Raw genomic sequence first — 17,686 nt, forward strand, 5'->3', positions numbered from 1 at the left:
AGAGCCCCCGCATGCACTGCACTAAGGGGAGCTTCTTTCCATATGCAGTGTGCCTGCTGTTCCGCCTGGGAATAATGCAAGGAGCAGATCTGCTGGGTGGGCTTGCATGCCTTCCGTTATCCTTCTCCTTCCCACAGCAGCATCTGTTAGCAAGGGAGGCTTCACGCCTCCTGCTCCCAACCTCCTTCTCGATTCCTTTTTTGGATGTTGGCCAGATTGCGACCCAGTGTGCCCCAAGAAATATTTACTTCCTGTTTCTTGCCTAGACCTCCAGCAGCCGCTTTTCATGAATAAAATATGAGCTGTTCTTCTGGAGCCACTAAGGGAGGAAACCACTGCCAGCTGGTGTGGCCCACAGCTCTTTATTGCTTTGGTTGCTGATGCCTCCTGCCTCACATACACAGAGCAAAAGAGCAATCCCCAAGCCTTCAAGACTGAATGCTGTCAGCTATTGCTGAGGCGCTGTGACATGCAGAGTTGAATTACGGGCATCAAAATTATAGGCAGCGCTAATGTTGCCCAACATATCCCATTTTAAGACCTTGTTTTCAGTTGCTTATAATTTCGTCAAACTTTCACTGTCTGTGCTGATAGTTTCCATACTGGGTGTCTGCCTCAGGCTGAATTGTTATGGAAAGTTTCAGCAAAATGATTCAGCCTTTTCTGAGAATGAGATTAGAAAAAAACACATTGTTTTACCTATGGTAAAAAATTTCTTACAGCCATTCTGTTGAGAAGCTTTAGTGCTTCCATGCTTTGGAGCAGGGTCTTGAAATTTGGCAGAGGGGGCACACTGACATCAGGGTTGAACCTTTTGCTGTTCCCATGAAAACCACCCAAATTTTGCTAGTTCTTTGAAAAAAAAATAAATCTCACTTTGCACATGCTCGGTAGAGACTTGAGAGAGTTTGGCAGCTAAATTCTCTGAAGACTTGGTCTGTACTGAGCATGTTCCAGGCCCTGGCTGCAGGGATTGAGCAGTTGCTGTATCTGGCTACTGTGGCTTGTTGTGGCACAAGGCACCAGAAATGAGGAAGGTGACCATCTCTCCTGTGCTCTCATTGCTCTCATTACTAGGAACCAGGCAGTTCTGTGGATAAAATAGTATGTAATCCTATAGTTAAAGACTGTATCGTAATGCAGGGGCTGAATTAAGGTTGCACAGACAACTTTACTTTTGGCGTTGCCTAATCTTTGAGTGCTAACCTTTGAACCTTAAAGTTTTTAATGTAGCTTTTTGAGTGTAATATACATATATATCAGCAGGAAACAGACCTGCTAGGTGCCAATTTTTCTATTATAGCTCACTATTTCCAAGGTTTAGAATCTAGACAGGGTTCTGGCTTGGTAACAGAAGGATTCAGCCCTGAAATAATTTATGCACATGCACTAATAATAATTCTTCATCCTTCTAGATCCTGTTTTATCCAACGGTTACAGAGCAATGAACAGAGTTTAATGAATTAAGACTCACAACTCGCCTGCAATGTAAGCACTATTATCATCATTTTATAGAGTGGGAAACTGAGGCAAGAAAGCGCAGAGACTTGTCCCAGGCCACAGAGCAATTCAGTAGCTAAGCCTGGCATACACTTGGAACCATTACTCTCATTTAGAACTAGTATGTTCCTCCTTTGTTTGTATACATGTGCATGTGTTTATTATGCACCTATATAAAGTGTATGTACATATATGTTTCAGTGTGTGTGCACATGCAAGTATTGGTGTAGATCTGGACACACAGGTGTTTGTACATTCAGATGCTATATGTTCTACTCTATGTAGGTGTTAATACCATGGTCATCACTGTAGATCTGAGTGCCTTCCATTAATGCATTGCGCAAGGCGACTACTGTTTGTCACGTGATTGTTCTCTCATCCTCTCCCCAGAGATAGACTCATGTGCAGTGGAATGTTTTGTTTTGGTGGGTGGGTTTTTTTGGCTTGTTTTAAAATAAATCCACATGTTGCTCTCTGTTTGTTAGAGAAGGAAAGGTCAGAGAAATGTGCCTTGGAGCAGAAGGTGGTGAGGTTTATGATGGCCCTTAGTTCCTGGGGAAGTTCATTCCACAGTCTTGGACCAGCCCCTGAGAAAGTTCTGCCTCACACACCGACAAGTTGTACCCTTATAATAGAGAGTTCCACTGGGCCACAGGAGTGTTGCTGTCAGCCACGGTCTTCATCCCAGGGCTTTATGCCCTGGCCATGGAGCACCTTAAAGATAAGGACTGAGACCATGAACTTGACTCAAAATTCTGTGGGAAACCAGTGTAGGGAGTGAAGGACAGGTCTGATGTGCTGGTAGTAGCCTGTGTTTCTGAGGAGAAATGCTGCAGTGTTCTGTACTAGTTAAAGTAAATCAAGTGCAATTATTAAGTGTTCAAATTATTCTTCACCCAATGAGGTGGTCATTGTTCTTGTAACTACCCTTTAATGCTGCAGTTCAGGAGGATTCTTGGTTAGTTAAACTGCTGCGTGGGCTGGCAAGAGCATGCAAATTGAGTGCTCCATAAGTGTATAGTGACCTGACAGATCTTTACTGTTCCCTTAAAGACTATCAGGTCAGGGAATCGTCACTGATGGTTTGTGGTATAAGCACCAAAGGATGAGGGAACCTCATGTACTCCCATGAAACTGGAATGGAGGTTCGGTTGGCCTGGTGGCTTCCCTCTGCCTTTCAGAATTTATTTTCATAGACTATGATAGGACAATGCATGTGACATCCTGTGCTGTAATGCACCAGCATCAAAGCCAGCATAGAGACTGGAGCACATTTATCACTGGAGTCTAGCAGCATTAGCAGTTATACAACCTGCTTTACTTGTATGGGTTATCAATGTCAGCCACACCTCTAACATTATTGATGTGTTGGTGTATGACTTATCATGGAACCAACATACATCAATATCCCCCTTGTTTCATAGCATTGTAGAGAACAAATGGCCATTCCAATTAGAGTGCACCTCATCTCAGAATGCTGTTCGCTGAAAAAAAGAATGACTTCACAATAAGGGTTCCACAGAGCATTTTGTGCATGTGTGAAAAAGAAGTACATGTCTAGCAGACATACCTCATCTGACAGGGTTATAAATGATCATTTTTTCCTGCTGGAATTGGTGTCCTTTTAAAAAAATTCTGCTCGCAGTAAATGATTGAAGATACATGTTATCTTCAACTAGGGTGACCAGGCAACAAGTGTGAAAAATCAGGACGGATCCACTGGTCCCGCAACTTCGGCGGACCTCCCGCAGGCACGGGACCAGCGGACCCTCCACAGGCAAGCCGCCGAAGGTGACGTGGTAAAAAGTCTGCTAGGGGCAGGGCCGGTTGCCTGAGTGGAAAATGGCTGCAATCTACTTTGGCCCAGTGGCATGGCAAAATTGGGAGATGTTGGCCGGAGACAGGTATAGCCAGGGGATCTGCTGACTCAGCACAGACTCTGGAGGTGAGGTTCCTTTGGAAATTAGGGCTGCCCCATCCAGCAGAAACCCTCAGAGCTGGAGGTGGAAATGCTGTTTCTTTTCCTCTGGAAGTGACCTTCCCCTACAGGAGTGCCGTGGGTCGGGGGCAACTCCCTCTCTTTGAGCTAGCCAGGGTGGGCCTAGCCCACCACATGGACGGTCCCTGTGGCAGCATTTCCTCAAGCATTCCATTCCTCCTGGGATACAAAACCAAAGCAGTGATGCTGGAGGGTGTCATCTCTGATGAAAAGGAGCCTAATTTTCCCTCACCCACCACCCATCCGGACCTGCCTCTGGATCTGCTGAGGTCATATTCTACGATGACCATGCAGTTATACTAACAGCCATAAAAGTATCATCCTATTTACTGCCATGCAGAGGGGAAAGGAACAGAGTGGTTTTTATTAATCTCCCCTGCAGCCTTCCAGTGCCATTCCCCTAGTTACAGGGATTATCCCCTGCTTAATGTTTACTTTTTGGGAAGTGTTTTTAGAAGATAGCCCTGCATCTACAAGCTCTTTTTTCCCCTCTGGCTCCTCTTCCCTAACTCTATCATTTCAGTCTCCTAAAGCTGCATGAGCTAGGCTTTCTGAGTGCATGAGCCATCAGATGTGACCTCCTTCTAGATTATTAAGAGTTGAAAGGTCATTGCCATATGTCATTCAAAAGGCACTTTTCACTGGAATTGCAATACAATCTTGGTTTTGTACTATGACCTTGATGTCACAAGCTATTAATGATCTCTTACTACAGCCTCTGGCGGAGAAGGGTTAGAACAAACGTGACATGACAATTTGGTGTTAGATCTTGCTGGCTTAAAAAAATATATATTTACAAGGCATTGTGTGTGGTATAAATGCCTATGTAGGTACAAGGGGTAAATAGATAGATTTTCATAGCAGGACCTAGAGGCAAAGTCCTGGATATCCTGTGAGGACACATGTTTCCTTGAGATGTTGAGCCCAATTTTGCAAAACCCAGAAGATTTAGCTAACTTCTCTGCCTCAGTTTCCACATCTGCACAATGGAGCCATTACATTATATTTATCTGCAGATACATGTGGTAGCATGTGGCTTAATTCATTAATGGTTTTTAAAGTGGTTTGAGATCCTTAAATGAAAAGTAAATGCTACACGTCGTTCATTACATATTTCCTTTCTTCAGTGTATATTTACAACAATAACCCCTTATTTCTGTTATCTGCATAAAAGCTTCCATACGCACTGCAAAGTCTGTAAGATCCTAGAAACATTAATTTTTTTATATTGGATCAGACCAAATATCCATTTAATTCAATATCCTACCTTTCAGACCGACCAGTACCAGATGCTACACAGGAAAGGACTAGAAACCCTATAAGCAAACAATTACAGAATAATCTGTCCATAGAATTTTCTTTCTGATACCCTCAAGCATGTGGTTTTATATCCCTTCTACAAATTTCTCCTATCTATGTAAATGTCTGTTTTTTTAATTAACTAAGCATTTGCCTTTAATATCTTGTAGCAATGAGTTCCACAGATTATGCATTGTATATAGATTTCCATTGATCAGTTTTAAATTTGTTGCCTTTCAGTTTTGTTGACCATATCCTGTTCTTGTCTAATGAGAAAGGGTAAATAGGGGCACATGATTTACCTCCTCTGATCCATGCATTACTTTGTATTCACGTGACATGTCCCTTCTAATTCACACTGAGAGAAACTCGCCCCAGGCAGAATCCCAGCATGAGGCCCATACACCACTTCCATCCTACTGAAGCCCATGAGTAAGTGTGTGTTTGAATGTTTGGGGCCTCATTTGCAAAAAGTGATTCAGCTGCAGCAGGCTGCTCTGTGGCACACTTTACTGCTGATGTCAAGGAAGGGAATACACACATCACCTTCTTTGGTCTTGTTCCAGAAAGTTAAACTGTTTTTAAAACTTCAAGAAGCTAAATGACAGATGAATCTGGTTTTTATTTAGTCCCCGTGCACAATATAACCTACAGTATTTCATAAAATATTAACCATCAGTTTATGTCTGATTTATAGGGCATCCTATTCCAAAGGGATGCTCTTTGCATACTTCTTGTACCTTACTTAGCAGTAGTAAAAGAGCATGCTGCTCCTGTCAAGCACTGTGTATGTGTAATGTGGAATGGGTGCAGTGTGCTCAGGAGCACAGTACTGGGATCCAGGAACTCCTGGGTTCTAATGCTAGATCTCACTGGCTGTGTGGCTCAGTTTCCCCATCTATGAAATGAGAACAGTAGTAGATACTTAAGGGTGCAGTGAGGATGAATTGGCTAAAGGTTGTAACAACAATAGCTAGCTCTTACAGCATTTTTCAATCGATAGATCTCACAGCCCTTTAAAACAGAAGTCAGTATCATTATCCCCATGTGGAGAAGTGCCTCACCCCATAGGCCACTCACAGAGCTGGAAACAGAACCCAGGTCTCCTGAATACTAGTCTAGTACTCTCTCCATTACACCACACTATCTTGCACTGCATCTTGAAGATAAATGCTAAATACTATTAGACTGATATGACTGAAAGGTATCAAGCATGTGCAACACTCAGGATACATCTCCCTGGCAGGCAGTCGCTCTCCCGTCGACTGCTGAACTCCAGCTCGGCGAGAGGTGGAAGCAAAGTCGACGGGAGAGCTGCGGCAATCAACCCCGTGCCGTGAGGACGCGAGGTAAGTCAAACTAAGATACGTCAACTTCAGCTACGCTATTCCCCCCTCAGCGTAGACCAGGGCCTGGCATCAACTGTAGGTACAGTATTCACAATGAGACCTAGCATTATAGTATGTGCCATGAAGCCCCATAGTGGTGATTCTGTCTAGTATCAGGATATCCATGCAGGCAAGACGTTGTACAGCTAAGCTGGCAGGAGCCTGAAACTGTGAGCGAGTTCCTGGATTTGATATCTGTTATGGCATTTAACTGACAAACTGCACACTACACTGGACTTTCTCCATACTTAACATTCTAAAAGCAAGAAAAACACATGGCAAAATAGTTTGCCTCCTCACCCTAATTGTATCAACATTTTAACCCAAGTGTTTTTTGTCACTGCGTTCCCTTACACATGGTGTTCACGCTCCAGCAATATCCTATGGCAGAATGAGGTCATTCAGGGCCCTTCACTACTCTTCTGTCAAGAGGCATACATCCTTACTCCATAAAGAAATAGTCTCTCTCCTATGAAAGTAATGCACTAATTCTCTAAACCTTTTACTGTTTCTTTAACAAAGGAGAGCAGAGATTAGTGGGTGGTGGAGCCGGCTGATGACAAAAACAGCGTGGTGAGAAAACTGAAATTCCAATAGATGTTGGATATTTCCCCTGTATTAGAAGAGAGCATTGCTGCTGCATATGGCCACTTCTGTTAAAAGAACAAAATACAATTTAATCATTGTCACCAAGAAAAGCCCTGAGGCACATTCCTCTTCCCACCATTAGTCTGGAAATAGGATTTGCTCTGGGGTTTCATTTGTCTGTTTATACCCTGCTCATTACTGTGACATCTGAGGGGTTGGGTCAAGGTCTTCGGCTAAAACCAAATACCATATACTTGGTCACCTGTAAACAGGAAAGACAGTGTAAGTCTAGTGGTTACAGTTGGCAGATGAAAATTAAGAGACATCAGGATGTTCTTTGTAGGACTTTGAGCAAGTCTTACCAATTTCTTTGCCAAGTGGGGAATAATGATATGGTCTTACATTTTTAAATGCTTGGCGATACTCTGATGCAAGGTGTTACTCACTAGCCAATTCTTTTTTGGGAGCCCTACTATTCTGGAGTGCTAAGAGGCCAAGAAATCAAGCTGATTGCATGTAATAATTTATAAACAGACACAGTCAAATTTTCTAGGGCACGACTCCTGCAGTTGTGGCCAGATTTTCAAAAGAGCTGAACACATGGGTACTGAGTTTTTTTTGAAAATATCTGGTCCTTCCTTAGGTGCCTAAATGGGAGCTAAGCTCTTTTGGAAATGCAGTCCCAGCTGTGGATGCAGAGTTCTTCTGAAAATTCTAGCCATGGAAATTGGAGTGAGGGGACGTTTTCAGCCTGGCTCTTATCCCCACTCTTTGATTTTCTAAAGCACCCAGTTTATCCAAAGGAAATGGGAGTCTCTTGTCCCCTTGCTCACTATGTCCATAGTTCTAGCACCAGAAACATCTGGTTCTTCTATTCAGTCTCAGATTAAAAACAGCAGTTGTGTCAGGGCCCATACAACAGGCAAGCAGGCTGCTTTCTTCACACCATATGATAGGGGCCCTGAGCATTACAAACCCCAAACTATAAGGACTAAGAGGTGAGAGACTCTTGTTCCCTGCAACAAAAAGAAAACTCCATTGGTGCATAGCTGAGGCATGTTCTCTAAAGATAACCCTTCCTATCCATGAGCCTGAACTAATCCTGATTTCCAAAGTAATTCAGAGTTGCCCCATTCATTAATAATACCTTTTTGTAAGGTACAGTGTAGCAGGTAAGAGATTAATCAAAGAATAAGGTGAGTGGGATTGGATGCAGCCTCATCCAGTGGATAGAGCATAAGACTGGATATCAGGAGAGCTGGGGCTGGCTTCTCCTGTGTACGTCAGGCATAACTGATTAAATTAAGGGAAATACACCAGTATGAGGAGGAGACTGGGGCTCTGGGGTTCTAGTCCCCCATCTGCCACTGACTCAGTGCAGCCCTGGGCAAATCATTTAACTGTTTCCTACCTCAGTTTCCCCATATGCAAAATGGGGATAATGATACTTTCCCACCTTTGTAATGTGCTTTGAGATCTATAATGGGAAAGTCCTCCCCATAAGTGCTCCTTTTTAGCTGAACTGGCACAATCAGCAGCCTCAATCCTCTGAGAATCATAGATTATTAGGGTTGGAAGGGACCTCAGGAGATCATCTAGTCCAACCCCCTGCTCAAAGCAGGACCAATCCCCAAATGGCCCCAAGGACTGAACTCACAACCCTGAGTTTAGCAGGCCAATGCTCAAACCACTGAGCTATCCCTCCCCCCAAAGATTATTGAGCCCCCTGCCTTCAATAGCAGGACCAAGTACTGATTTTGCCCCAGATCCCTAAGTGGCCCCCTCAAGGATTGAGCTCACAACCCTGGGTTTAGCAAGCCAATGCTCAAACCACTGAGCTATCCCTGGCCCCTAGAAGAGAGTAAGGTCCTGATCTTGCAGTCCTTACTCAGGCAAACCAGCAATATTAGGGCAGCATCAAGAAAAGAAAATGAAAGTGAACATGCTATAAGTTTATGGAGTATTGCTGCTTGGTTACATCCTCCCCTTAATTTTATATCGGGGTTTGTTACCTTCTCTCCTGAGCATAGGTTACATATATTAGCATCAAGTCTCCATTCAGCCTTTCACTGCTCTGACCCTCCTGAGCCACTTTTCAATTTGGTTCTGCCTTCCCAGGTGTTTGATACCCCTATCTGGATTGCATCTGCACATTCAATGACAGCTGGGAGGAAGGATGGTCTAATAGCTAGAGCACTGGACTGGGACTCAGGAGGCTTGGCTTGTATTCATGGCTCTTCTGCTGGCCTGCTGGGTTACTTTGGGCTTGGACACGTCACTTCATCTGTCTATGCTTCAGATTCTTCATCTGTACAATGGGGATAATGATACCGACCTCCTTCGTAAAGTGCATTGAGATCCACTGATGAAAAGTGCTAGGTAAGAGCTAGTATTGTTATTATTGGTTCTGCCACGGGCTTTGTGTGATCTTGAGCAAATCACTTAGACTCAGCTCCCAAAATTGGGGTGAGATTTTCTAAAGGGCTCAACATATTGAGTGCTGAGCAGTTTTGAAAATCCGGCCCCAGTGAGAGCTGCTGGGTGCTGAGCACTGTTGCTCCTTTTCAGCAGATAACCACATTGAACTCCCCAGTTGTTACACTATGGGCAGCTTTATCAGGTTGCTCTTGCATAGAGTCTGTTCAACATTGCCTTACGATCAACAGGGATGTTGCAAGAAGGTTTATTTTAAAAATGTAGAACAACAGGAACCAGGAGTGTTTTAATGAATAAATTATACAGTTGTCTTAAAGTCAAGTAATAGTTAAGATACTCGTTTAACTTGAGCAGGGGTGAACAATAATGGAAAAGCAGCAAGTGAGCTCTTCTCTGTCTTCACAATTCCTCAGAAAATTGCCATGATCCTTCAGCATGTTTCCACCCACCACCTCTCAGTGATCTTAACGAGTGTGTAGGAATGCACAGCACTGAGCAATGTGGAAAGCTTCCTTCCAGAACCCTGTGCTAATCCTAGTGTAGAGAGCCCCGCAGTAGAGTCTTGGGGCCAGATCCTACATCCCGTTAAATCAATGCCAACAGTCCAATTCTCTTCAGTGGGAGTGGGATTAGACCTTCAAACTAGAACATACTTTAAAAATATAGTTGTAACACTGATTGGCCCCATCCACACTCGGGGTCAGATTTTCAGAAGAATTCAGCACCCACAATTGGGGCTACATTTTCAAAAGAGATCGGCTCCCATCAGGCACCAAAGTCAGTGGCACCCAATGTCAGAGGATTCAGGGGGCCTGGGGCAAAGCAGGGGAGCTGCGGCGCTTGTACTTACCCAGCGGCGGCCCGTGTCTTCGGCGGCATTTTGGCGGCGGGGGCCTTTCAGTCGCTCCGCGTCTTCAGCAGCACTGAAGGGCAGGGCCGGCTCTAGCGCCCCAAGTGCGCGCGCACATGTGCACACACACGCATACACACGCACAAAAGCTGCGATGGCGATCAGCGGCAATTCGGCGGCAGGTCCTTCGCTCCGACAGGGAGCAACGGCCCCATCACCGAATTGCGGCCGGACGTGCCGCCCCCCCCTTCATTGGTCACCCCAGGCACCTGCTTGCTAGGCTGGTGTCTGGAGCCGTCCCTGCTGAACGGCCCCGCACCACCGAAATGCCGCCGAAGACCCGGAGCAACTGAAGGGCCCCCCGCCACCGAAATGCCACCGAAGACCCGGACCACCACTGGGCCAGGGCTTGCGGGGCTCCTCTGGGGCCCAGGGCAAATTGTCCCACTGCATCCCCCCACCCTGGGCAGCCCTGCCCAATGTGCTGAGCTGTCTTGGAAATGTGGCCAAAAGTATCACAGTGGGGGCTGCTGGGTACTAGAGAACTTTTGAAAAGCTGGTTCTTATTTCGGTGCCAAATGGGAACTGAACCCTTGAAAATCTGGCCCTACCTGGTCAAAATGCATTGGAAACTGGTTTAGCTGGAGCTATGTTTAAGTTCTGCTCATACTCTGCTCTTTAACTTTATTCCTGGTCCAGCATGAATCAGGCCTAAAGCATTTTCCAATCCCAAGAGCAGCAAATCCTTCCAGCTCATCCGGATCCAAAGAATGAAATGCCTCGTTTTTTTGGAATCGTTCTTTTAATTCTACTTTCCCCACCAATGCCGGAATTTGTACTTTGCCTTGCGGTGCAATATACTATTTATAGCTCCAGTGCAGTTGTATAGGAAGAACTTATGCTGTCATTGCTACTGCATCAGTGAGCTGGTGGGAATGAAATAAGTGCACAGAGGAAGCAGACAAAGTTATGCAACATTTCCAAGTATGGTCATTTCATTTTGATATTCTCTAGACAAACAAGTAGATTTCCACCCCCAACCACCCAAGTCACAATCACAGGAATATATATTCAGAAACATGAATGTTTAAGATTCACGGGGATCTTTTGGGCTCACTTCAGGAAGAAGAGAAGAACAACTGGCATTTTTTCCCATACTGATAGCCACACATGACTGCTACTTAACATAAATATTCTTTTAAGAGCGCTTGTAGTTGCAAACACACAGCCTGTAAGAATTCAAACCTGCCACTTCTCATATTATATCAAATCAGGGCCCTGTGGCCTTCCCTCACTCCAGCCAAACATACCTGTGTTCAAGTGGTCTTTAAAAGATCCTGTGCCACATTCTCTCTCTCTCTCTGAGTGACCAGGGGTAACTCCACTGAAATCAGGGGAGACGCACCAGTGAAAAGCTTGGAGGACACCAATAGAGCAAGGAAGAACTTCCAGCATGCCATGTAGCAAACTACTGTCATCAGGGCAAATCTCCACCCACCAAACTTTTCTTATTTTGGCCTTTGGTAATTGACATCAGCAGAACTAGCCATCAGAACTAACTTTCGTTCAATGACACTTGGGCTATAGGACCCTAAGGATAAGAAGAAGGGTAGGGCTGTCAGGAGAGAAGTCCCTGGTGGGGAGAAGAGTGCGGCCGAGATGTCGTAGTTACACTGGTGTAAAAGTGAAAGAAAAGAGCAGTGCTTGAAATTGTTTTGGGGTGGGGAAGTCCAATTAGGGTGACCAGATGACAAGAACAAAATATCAGGACACATTGCGGGACACACCGAAGCAAAAAAAAAAAAAAAAAAAGCCAGAGTGCAAAATATCGGGACAAATGGTGTCTCGACCATACATTGGTCGGGACATGGGACAAACAACTAAATATCGGGACAGTCCCGATTTTATCGGGATGTTTGGTCACCCTAAGACCAATAGGGTTAGGGTGGAAATAAGAAAAATAGCAAAGGATTTAAAAACAGAAAGAAAAAAGGAAAATGTTACAAATAAATGCAAAAATAGAAAATAAAAATCAACATAATGGAAAGAGCTGAAAAAGCCCCAGAGACCAGATAATTAGAACAGATTTGGAAGAGTCTTGGGTTGCATCCCTTCCCCATTCCTTTATATTCTCCCCAGTTAAGCCCCAATCCTTCAATTGGATTCATGTGGGTGGACCCTGCACAGGGTCCTACTTCAGGCAGTGGGGCTCTGCATGGGCGCAGGGGGCTGCTTGCTCAAATCCAATTGGTGGATGGGGGACATGGATTGTGAGCTCTGAGGCTGGGATCCTATGCAGTGTATGTGCTGTACCTAGCCCTGCTTTGGGTGATGTAAAAACAACAATACATATTGAGGAGATTTGAATGAATTAGCAAATGTCGGACCTGGTCCAGCAAGAAGTTATTCACAGGTCCCCATGTGAAGTGACAGATCCTCCCCTCCCCCCAAGAACACCTTGCACCGTCAGGGCCATAGAAAGAGTAATCCTCTGAAGTGATGACAGATTCATTGTGTTTCAAGACATCTCGTCAGCCCTCCTGGTGATTTGATTGAGGATGCGCTGAACAAAAGAAAAAAAATAGCTAAGAGTTTGCGTCCATTTCATCCCTCCTTCCCCCGTTCAGAGATAACATAGATATAGCAATATAGATGTCATGCGTCTGCTCTTTTCTTTTCACTGTGTGTGTGTGTGCACGCTGAATATTCCCTTGGTTTCTATGTTACTTTGTCTGTGTAATATTTCAATCTGTCAGAACCATTAAAAAAAACCCAACCTTGAAGATTTGCAGTGATCCCAAAAGCTAATGCAAATCCAGTCACTGAATCAAAATAACGTATCAGTCAAGCAGAGAGAGTTTTGACTACCTATAAAAAGCCACTTTTCAAAACAAAATGTACATCCCATCACTTAAAGCTCAAGGCAAGTCTATGCTAGGAGGACGGTTAAGGCAAATACAATAGGCTAGAAATGTTCGTTAGAGGCCCTAGTCCTGCCAACATTTATGCATATAATAGTCTCATTGACTCTACTGGCAGTTCTCACCTGTGTAAAGTTAAGCAAATGCGTAACTATTTGCAGGACAGGGGTGCTCTGATTCTGATTTGGAGTCTGCTAGTGCAGGCTCCTGTACCTATGCAGAGCCCCATTGAATAGGGCTGTCCAGAAAACAACAACTGTTTTGCAAAAAAAAAAAAAGAAAGTCTGAGGTTTCAAAATTTGTTTTTGTTCCACTATGTGACAAAACGGAGACCTTCCAAAATGTTTTGTGAAAAAGCATGCCTGAGAAACTGGCTCTGCAGCCTGCTGGTTGGGGTGCTCACCTGTGATGTAGGAGATGCAGGTGTAAGTCCTGCCTACAAATCAAGCAGAGGAGAGACTTGAACCTAGGTCTCCCAGCTTACCTAACAACTGTGCTATTGGTAAATCTGCATGGGGGGATTCTAGTCTATCAACAGAATTTCCATCCTGGACCTGAGAAACGTAATCAAAACAGATACATTTCTGCAAAACCTCTTGGTTTTGACAAAATGGCATTTTCAAAGGAAAAAGGGTAGTGGAAAGTTTTTTGACCAGCTCCGTATTGAAGTCAATGGGCCTGATTCTCCTCTCACTTACCCCAGTTTTACACTAATATAGACTAGTGTGAGGGAGAGGAGAATCTCGCCCACTGGGACCCCACAAGTTTTCAGGGATTCGGAGTAGTGGATTCCAACTGTAGGATCAGGGCTCTAAATTGTAAATTCCTTCAAGCAGGGACTGTGTCCTCCTATAAGTGTGTACAGTACCTAACACAATTGGTCTCTCATCTGGTTGAAGCTATGCTGGTGAAATACAAATAAGAGTCACTTTGATAGATGGCTGTTTATGAGAGGAGCTCTCAGGAGTACTGGAAGTTTTGCAGGAGAAAGCAAAGTGCTCTTGTAACCCAAGTCTTCTGCTCATGAAATGCAAAAACATTCAGGAACATACCAGCTCCTGATGTACTTGCCTTTAAAACAGACTTAGCAGAATTCAGTTTATTTTTAAGCATTTTTTCCTATTTTTATCTACTTAAATGTTCAGAGTGGTGGGAAATTGTGGGGGGCAGTGGTCAGACAATAATTATTTAATGACAGTAGATGCTGAGATTCAAAAAGTTAAAGCTTTAAAACTATTGAAAACACAAATTGTCAACATCACTTATCAAAATACATAAAGTCAGTGGCCTTAAATCATTGAATTCTCAAGCTGCAGTTTTCGTACTTTGCCTGTCTGCAAATTTTGACTATTTTTGATGGAAAATATTTTTTCTTCAGTTTGTGTGCGCATCATGAAATCAACATGTACTGCTAGAAATCTAATCCTTCCAAGCCTACCTTTAAAGCATTTTAGATTATTACAAGGTCCCAGGACTAATTTCAAGTGAAACTGAAGTGAGGAAATGACATTCAACCATTGTGCAGACCAACAACTGTTCTCAGATAAAATACAGCACAAAATTTGCTGACCTTATATGCTGTAATGGAGAGAGGACTGTGAGTGAAATTATATATATGGAAATTTTAGTACCAAGACTGAAATATCACATTAAAATATTTCATAAAATTGTGCAATTGACCTAAAATTTGAATCCAGGGAGCTTACACAGGCATTTATTTAAGCTGCATAATACTAACTAATGCCCATTTTGTAACATCTTCTCCGAAAGCACATTAAAAAGAGAGGTGACATTTTCAAAGCTCTTTGTGTGTCTGAATCCCTGAGGTAGCTTTGAAAATCTCTTATCGAGCTTGTATAAGGCACTTTTCATCAGTAGATCTCAAAATGTTTTGCAAAGTGAGGTTATGTATTATTATCCCTGTTTTATAGATGGGGAAACTGAAGCACAGAGACAATGAGGAGTCCAGTGGCACCTTAAAGACTAACATTTATTTGGGCATAAGCTGAAGAAGTGGGTATTTTACCCATGAAAGCTTATGACCAAATAACTCTGTTAGTCTTTAAGGTGCCACTGGAACCCTTGTTGTTTTTGTGGTTACAGACTAACCCAGTTACCCCTCTGATACTTGAAGCACAGAAAGGTGATGTGACTTGCCTAAGGTCACCCAACAGGCCAGTGGCAGAGCCAGCAATAGAACCAAGGACTCCAGTTTGTAATCTAGGCCTCTCTTCACCAGGCCACAGTGCCCCCCAACTTTGCTGCACCCACCATTGAAATACAGTCATGTGGGGGTGGGACATGTAGCAACGTTTTAACATATCAGAGAAGAAAGGCCTAGGAGTCAGGTGACCTGGGTTCTGAGTTTGAGCAGGTCTTTTCACCTCTTTGTGTTGGTTTCCCCACCTGTAAAATGGGACATGAGAATAGGCAGGGCTTTTTTCAGGCTTAATTCACTGATGTTGGTAAACTCCATTGAGATCCTTGGAGAAAAGGTGATATGGGAGTGAAGCACCTTGAGGTCTCTAATGCTAACTTCTCATCCAAAAGAGCACACCTCTGGCAGCACAGAGATACCCCACACCTGCAGAAGCACTACTTTCTAGGGACTCAGAGGGCAAAGTGCCATTTCCTGCAGCACCTGCCTCTGCCTTGCAGATTTTGCCAGCCAAGCAGCAATTCAGCTCAGCTGTGTCTGCTTACAAATCTGAGAGCATCAGCATGGTGATAACATAGCAAAAGGCATCTCTCTTACCAAACTCAGATGGATGTCATCTTTTCCCATCATTCCTGGCTTTTAAACTAAGGACTGAATCATAAACTGCAGGTGGTACCTTTTTACTGAGCTCCCTAGAAACATTCTAGTTAAGTTCTCCAGAGTCAGATTGTGTTTTTCAAGCCACAAGGTATTTCCTGCTTCTTCCTCCTCCTTTACACAAATAAATAATCATCATCATCATCATAAGTTAAAAAATACCCAGAAAGTTCAATGTAGTTTAGAAAAACCCTCCCTTAAGTTACCTGGAGCAAAACCAAAATGATGAGGAAAGGTGGTACTTGAAGGTTCTTGATGATGGGTCTCTTTGAAGAACCAAGCATCTCTGTTGAGTGAGAAGGGAAGTTTCCTCTCCATCTCACCCCTTTTTGAGTTGCAGGGAGGAAAAAGTATTTTAAGATCAGAGCTGAGTGAAGCCAGGAGAGTGGGGAGGAATTTGTGGCAGAGGGCTGTGAACTTTTAGTTGAGGCTGGGCAGCCTTCCAAGTGGGTCTGGGACTACTTATTATTATTTTTTTTGGGGGGGGGGGGAGACTGTGAAACTGGATGTCTCTGACTGACTTTCAGTTTGATTTTTTTTTCAAGGGGAGAATGGGGGTGTTTGAACCTGAAACTCAAGAGGCATAAAGTAGCCCTGAGCAAAGCCTTTAAAACAAAACACTGAGGTTTCTGTGGCTCAGTACAGTTGCTTGGCCTACAAGGTAGTTTTAAAAATGCCTTCCACTTACTATAGGGGATTTTTTACAGTGTTTCTCTCCTGCATGCTAATTAATAATTGTACAAAGAGCATCTGGCCTTGGGGGATCTCAGAGTGCCTCTTAGGTTCTGATGCATTCAGCCTTGCAACACGCCTGTAAGAATTGCCCTTGTCTTTATTGATAGATGGGGAAACGGAGGCACTAAGCACCAGAGAAGTGATTTGCCCAAGGCCCCTCTGTGCATCGGTAGCAGAGGTAGGAATAGACTCCTTACGCGGGTCTTCTGATTCCCAGTGTTGTAGCTTGGCCTCTATCCCTCATTCCATTAAAAACACCTCGGGCACTTTAAACAAAACCCTCACTGAAACTGACCTGTGGAGATTTCCTCCTCCGCTGCCTGCGAGCATGGTATGGGGACCTACGTTTTCCAGCCTCCCGCTTGCTTTTGTTGCTCGGCTCAGGCCTGGGAAACGGGAAGATTACGGTTTGTGTGCAGCTCTGACAAAAACAGCTGGAATGCCCCTCCCTTCCCTGCTCCTTCCCCTTTTGTTCCAAGCAGGCGGGGAAGGGGGATTCGCAGAGCCCAGCGGTAGAGAGACATTGACTGAGCCTCTTCAGAGCTAGTCCTCACCTTGCTAGGAGGCGAGCCAGCCCCAGGGACTGCAGTGCCTGCTCCCCTCCCCAGGGCCTGTTAGGGAGAGGGGGGAGATTCTGCTCTATAGTCCTTGGGCTTGTCTGGCAGCAGCATCCTCCAGCTCTGGCTGCATCGGTGTCGTCAATTCCCTCCTGCTCCGGCTTCTCTCCCTCGCCTGGATGCAGCCAGCGTTAGCCTGAGGGAGTGGCAGGCTGTATTCCAGAGGGCTGCAGCCTCCGGCTAGGGCTGTGGGGGGCAAGAGAGGCTTGCAAGCAGCCGGGAGGGCTCCCCCACAGCCCCCCTGCAAGCTGGATGCTAAGGAGGAAGGTAAGAAGGGCCAGGGTTGAGGGAGGGTGAAGAACACAGCAGCAAAGGGGATTTGGGGGGCTCATCATGCAAGCCCATGCTGCTCTAGAAATTATTTGGGGGGCAGTTCTCTGGCCTGTGTTATCCAGGGGCTCAGACTAGATGACCACAATGGTCCCTTCTGGCCTTGGAATCTATGAATCTTGAGCCAGCAACAAAGGAGAGGGGGGAATGGATGAAGCTGGTGCGGTTCCCTGTTGGAAAATGCCAGGGGTGGGGCGCTGAAGTCTGG

At 44.7% G+C, this 17,686-nt stretch overlaps 1 protein-coding gene across 4 annotated transcripts in view; it reads left to right on the top strand.

The window, feature by feature from the left end:
* Positions 1-17,686, top strand: part of CLIP2 (CAP-Gly domain containing linker protein 2) — a 156,791-nt gene that overhangs the window by 16,359 nt on the left and 122,746 nt on the right. For 3 of the 4 annotated variants that reach the window (XM_050929438.1, XM_050929437.1, XM_050929441.1), the window contains exon 1: positions 16,982-17,415. The exons of the other annotated variant lie outside the window; for it this stretch is intronic. The gene's annotated coding sequence lies outside the window, so the exon portion shown is untranslated. Of the gene's footprint in view, positions 1-16,981; positions 17,416-17,686 lie in introns of those variants that run through there. 4 annotated transcript variants of the gene reach the window in all.

This window comes from Gopherus flavomarginatus, chromosome 19, assembly GCF_025201925.1.
Source record: "Gopherus flavomarginatus isolate rGopFla2 chromosome 19, rGopFla2.mat.asm, whole genome shotgun sequence".
NCBI classification, from domain to species: domain Eukaryota; kingdom Metazoa; phylum Chordata; order Testudines; family Testudinidae; genus Gopherus; species Gopherus flavomarginatus.